At 31.6% G+C, this 5,666-nt stretch overlaps 1 long non-coding RNA gene across 1 annotated transcript; it reads right to left on the bottom strand.

The window, feature by feature from the left end:
* Positions 1-670: 670 nt before the first annotated feature.
* On the bottom strand, positions 671-2,165 carry LOC131600151 (uncharacterized). The gene is made up of 5 exons (XR_009283036.1): positions 2,071-2,165; positions 1,640-1,744; positions 1,264-1,527; positions 999-1,118; positions 671-863 (listed from the first exon to the last, which is right to left on the bottom strand). It is a non-coding gene; the product is annotated as an uncharacterized LOC131600151 (long non-coding RNA).
* Positions 2,166-5,666: the final 3,501 nt, after the last annotated feature.

Raw genomic sequence — 5,666 nt, 5'->3', positions numbered from 1 at the left:
AGTTACACCCTATTTTAACAAAAATCTGGTGTAATTGGGCGTAATTACGTTTTTAATTACACCCTATTTTAATAAAAATTGGGTGTAATTACGTTTTTAATTACACCTTTTTTAATAAAAATCGGGTGTAATTGGGCGTAATTACGTTTTTAATTACACCCTGTTTTAATAAAAATTGGGTGTAATTGAGCGTAACTACGTTTTAATTACACCCTGTTTTAATAAAAATCGGGTGTAATTGTGCGTAACTACGTTTTAATTACACCCTAGTTTAATAAAAATCGAGTGTAATTGGACGTAATTACATTTTAATTACACTCTATTTTAATTAAAATCGGGTGTAGATACCTTCTTAATTACACTCTATTTTAATAAAAATCGGGTGTAAATACGTCATTTATGAATGAACAATTATATTATATTTAAATCTATTTACACCCTATTTCATATACACCATTTAGTTATATTTCATTTTCAGTCATAATATTGCAAATACTATAAAATCATACACATAAAAATCATATTTTAACTAAGTCAAAATATTTTTAATATTAACCAAAAAGTATACAAAATCATGTGCATTCATAATATTTCAAGTACTATAAAATCATACACATAAAAATTATATTTTAACCAAGTCATAACACTTTCTTCATATATATATATATATAATTGTACGCCATACTTGACGGTTAGCTTCGGTGTTCTCTAGTCCAATTGAATCCAACCGCTTTCCACATGTAGCATTGGATTCATCCATGGCCAAAATACCACGCCATGGAGAAGCAATTGCTTTCCACAATTCGATCTGGAGGAAGACCTTCTACATTCGTGTACACCGACTTCATCTTCTCAAGCAAAGTCTACAAAATTATTCATTATATAGCAATTCAGAGCCACCCAACAAACCTCTAATTTCTTAAAAAATGTTAAAAAATGTTTTCTACATTGTGTGAATATGCAACTTCCAAAGTATCCTCGACGGTTTTATACCAGACCTTGATAGTGCAGTCTGATGAACCAGATAGCAAGAATTTGTCCCAACAAATAAGGGATGTGACTTCTCCTGTATGCGCATTGAGTGTCATTTAACACTCAAATTTGTCTAGGTCCCAAACCTGAACAAAACAATAAGAAATCATTATCAATTTATCAAACAAAACATATATTAAGCAACAAGCAATTGTGTAGAGCTAACATAGAAAATCAAAAAACCACTGAAGATTCACAGAGACTCTTTATTGCCAAACAATCAAAATATACCTTGATGCTTTGATCCTTGGATCCTGAGTACAACATCTTGTTACATCCAACAGCCAGGCAAACAACAGATTTAGTGTGTCCGCGTAGTGATGCAACCAGTTCAAAAGGGGAATTGGATTTAGAACTGCCTCCACTGTGGCTTTCCATTCATCGGCGGCCAAGCTAGCTCAATCGCTAGAGGTCTTAACGCGTTGTCGTGTGTAAGGAAGAACAAAGTCCTTGATCTATACAATGTTGTGCCTTCAAGTTTTCTAACTTCCTCTACTAATGACATGAAAAAATCATAGTAGTCTAGAATGAACAACTTCTTCTGTTTTATGGCATGTGTTAAGTTTGTTAACATTGCAAAATTTATTTAAAAAAATACAAAATGAACCTGGAGACGAGATATATCACACTTTGCTCCATCTAAGACAAATATATCATCATCTTCTATGCTGAGATCAGGGTAAAATGTTGAAGCAATTGCACTTCTTAGTGGCTCCATAGATTAGAAACGTCTCTTAATCTTCCAAGCATCATTAACTTATGTAAAGAGAGGGCAGCAAAAAGCTTTAAAAAATACATGCTTAGACGGAAAATAAAAACAATTACTATATGTTGCAATACGAATCATTGTCATTATCCGGGGCTGAACTTTGGCAGTTGGAACCCCTCATTGCTTATGAAATATATATCGAAGAAAGAAAACCATAAAATGATATAGAAAGGTACAAGTGTCATCCAGACCCACACTAACTGGGGGAAAACTACAAAAAATTAAAAATTAAAAAAGAAGAATAATAAAAAGTGTAATGAAGACATTACAGAAGGAAACACGGCATTGGGAGCATCTTCTCTGGCTTAACCAGCTTTACACGTATCTGAACCCAAATCAATTAGTATAGCTGAAACTTCATCTGTGAATTCAACAAAAATGAAGAATGCTGAGAAATAGAAGAAGGGTATGTGATACATTACAACAGAACTTAAGCTGCATCCTATATAATTTTTAAGAACCATGATAACAAATGAAAAGGTATTTGGTAGTGATTTTTGAACAATCTCAGAAAAGTATTTGCATAATAGAATCATTGCCATGATGATGTGAGTACCTGAACAGTTTCTAAGATATGTGGAACAGATGAAAGAACTTGTCTCCTGTGAAAATATGAAAACAGATTTAGACACACTAAACAAAAACATTAGTTCTTCTTTTCCACCACAGAATGATAATCCCTCTTATTATTAACAAACTCACACTTGGCTCTAATAAATTATAAGCAAAACTAAATTAATTCACCCTACTTAATGATATCATTCATAAAATTTTACAGTAGGTTACAAGCATTGAATTGAAATCTTGGCTTTATGGTATATTTTTAATAGAGTAACTAGAGAACCTAGGCTCAAGAACTCATATGACATACTAGGAGTCGTTCAGCTACAAAATTCTAAGCAATAATGATAAGACAAATCAGTGGTACATTTGCAGAGAATTGAAATGATTATAGGATAAACACCATTTGCCACAATAGAACTATCTAAGAACCAACACACCAAAATCTCCATAATAGATATCATATCATCATATAACTGTGAATCTGTGATGAACATTTAGAATCCCATAGCAGTTATGAATATTTGAAAATTTGTATACCTGGGGTTTACAAGATGTAATAAATGATAGATTGAAATCAGTTAATACAACATGGCCATCCTTCTGAAGTAAGAGATTTCCGGGCTTTAAGTCACGATAAACTATACCTAAAAAGATTCAATAGTATACAATATTCAGATTACATAGTAAAGAACAATGCAATTCATCAAAGCTGATAACATAACAAGCTTGCCGGACAATTCTCCTGAGGATCTAGAACCACGGTCTTAATTGATATCTTAAAAAGCAACTTGACAAAGCATGCGACCAAGTTGACCTCCACCCAAAACTCCAACAATCATTTCAGATAGTCCATGAACAACTGATTCTTCATTTCTACACACACAACATTAAGATTGTAAACATTGCATTAATTTGTGACAAGTATAAAACAAAAGCCATGAATCCAACTGCAAAATTGAACCTTGGAGAAACTGCATTAGCTTCGTGCTTGTGTGATGATGCTTGACTGGTGATGCGGGGTTGGTTAGACTGCTTTAACTTGAAAGATAAAAGAGGAGTTTCCTCCATGTGGAATGCGATTGAAGAAGAAAGGTGAGAAGGTTTGAAGGGAAAGAATGAAGTGGAAGTGTGCCCTAAAGACACGGTGAGGACGGTGTGAATCATATGAAATAGGTCGTGGATGGAAGAAAATGCGAGCGAGCGAGGAAGAAGATGGAAGATTGAGAAGCTGCAAAGAGTTCTTTTCGTTATTAGGGTTTTGGTGAAGAAAAGAAACGGAAACAAGGTTGGCAGCGATTTTGGGAAGCTAGATTACGCGCACTACCCGCGGAAACAAACAGAAAAGAAGGTTTAAACCCCAGAGGAAGCGTTGACGAGCGATTTTGGCAGCAAGGTTTGGATTCTCTTTTAGAACAACTCAGAAATTTGTTAGAAAATTTTGATGCGGCTTTGTTCTTCGATTCCGTTTCTGGTGAAATGTGTTAAAAACTGAATTTAGAATTAGAGTTTTGTTACTGTGCAACATTAATATTTTATTTATCTAATAAACTTAGACCCATTAATATTTACTCATTAATTTGTTAATAATGTTTAATTATTTGTTGATATATCATATAGATTACATATTTTAAGTTATAAAATTAAATTAAATAAATTTTTTAATATATAAATTCACACCCATTTTTTAGTTTAAAGGGAGTAATTGTGATTTGATTATAATAATATTTTTAATTTAAACCCGTTTTTAAAAAATAGGGTGTATATTGTCATTTGATAATGCTTAAAATGACACTTTATTTACGAAATTGACATCGCATTTTTCAATTACACCCGTTTTTAGTATATTGGGTGTAAATTTTAAAATTATATTAAACTTTTTGCACTAGTGTCTATATTCTATTTATAAGAGATTACATTCTTTTATTGAGTAGTATCCCTATAATTTTGTTAACCAGTATTTTTTAGCAAGTATTTTTGTAATAGAAAATTCTCTTTTAATATATATATATATATATATATATATATATATATATATATATATATATATATATATATATATATATATATATATATATATATATATACGGGTAAGAAAAAAATTTGAGTGCCCTAAAATTATGGGGCCCTGAGCTCCCGCCCCGCGAGCCCGTGCTCAGGGCCACCCCTGAGAATAAGCAATCGTCATATTACCAACAGCTGTCAAATTTGTCCTTTTAAAATGAAGAATAATTGATGGACCAAAAATCCATTCTAAAGCCCAAGGCAGACACAATATTAGCCAGACAGAAGAAAGAATGGCCCATGCCATTAATTTATAATCCATATAGTAAGAGAATAATTGAAACAATCACAAACAATAATGGTAAATAAAAAGAGAATAATTGAAACTTTTTAACTAAACGAAACCCGGTCTGCCGTGAAGTAATAACTTAACAAAAAAAACAAATGACTCGAAGTTTCTAATGGAAGTTTCTATCTATATTTATAGACTATGGGAGTGTCTATATTTAGGGGTATTCACAAATTCATTCTTGTCCAATCAAAACCCCGTTCTCTTGCTTCTTCCAGGCAACTCATGACTCGTTAAACAATTGACAAGTTCATTCCTATTCCTAAGATGAAGTTACCCAAATAACTCGTTAACTCAACCTGGCTGGTTGAATGGAAGTTAACACTCTTGAAGTTATTAAAAATAAATGTTAAACAAATATGATTTTTAGACTCAACTATTTAAAATTGTGTTCATAAAAATATTTATTAAAAATAAACATAGTAAGAAAGCAAAATATATTTTGATACCGATACAAATTAACAAAGAGAGTAAATCCACATATATTATATATATCCTATTTAAATTAATATTTTTAAGAAATTTCTTTTGTACATCTATATAGGGTGAACATTCCTCAAAATCTTAAAATATCTTCAGCTATGCATATCCGAAAGCATTCTTCTCTCATTTTTAAATATTTTAGATATGCATATCCGAAAAATACCACGAACCAGTTTCGGATATGCATATCCCAAATATGCTCTAAGTCCTTCATCTTTTAAAAAGAATAACATTACATTGTTACATTGGGAGCATTGTAGCAACTAAAATTAATAAATACCTCCTATTATGCGACAAACTATAACGGGTTGTAAAAAATACGTAGACTAGAATTAAACATCGATATCATAATATAAAAATAGTTGTTCGGACAAGTGTAAAATGTCAAAATATTAAAATAATGAAAAAAAGTCATAAATAAAACATCAATAGGCAACTACTACTGAGTATGCCTGATGAGAACTCCTC

The sequence above is a fragment of the Vicia villosa genome, linkage group LG4 (assembly GCF_029867415.1).
Source record: "Vicia villosa cultivar HV-30 ecotype Madison, WI linkage group LG4, Vvil1.0, whole genome shotgun sequence".
In the NCBI taxonomy this organism is placed as follows: Eukaryota; Viridiplantae; Streptophyta; class Magnoliopsida; order Fabales; family Fabaceae; genus Vicia; species Vicia villosa.
This window is presented reverse-complemented; position numbering and strand designations above follow the sequence as displayed.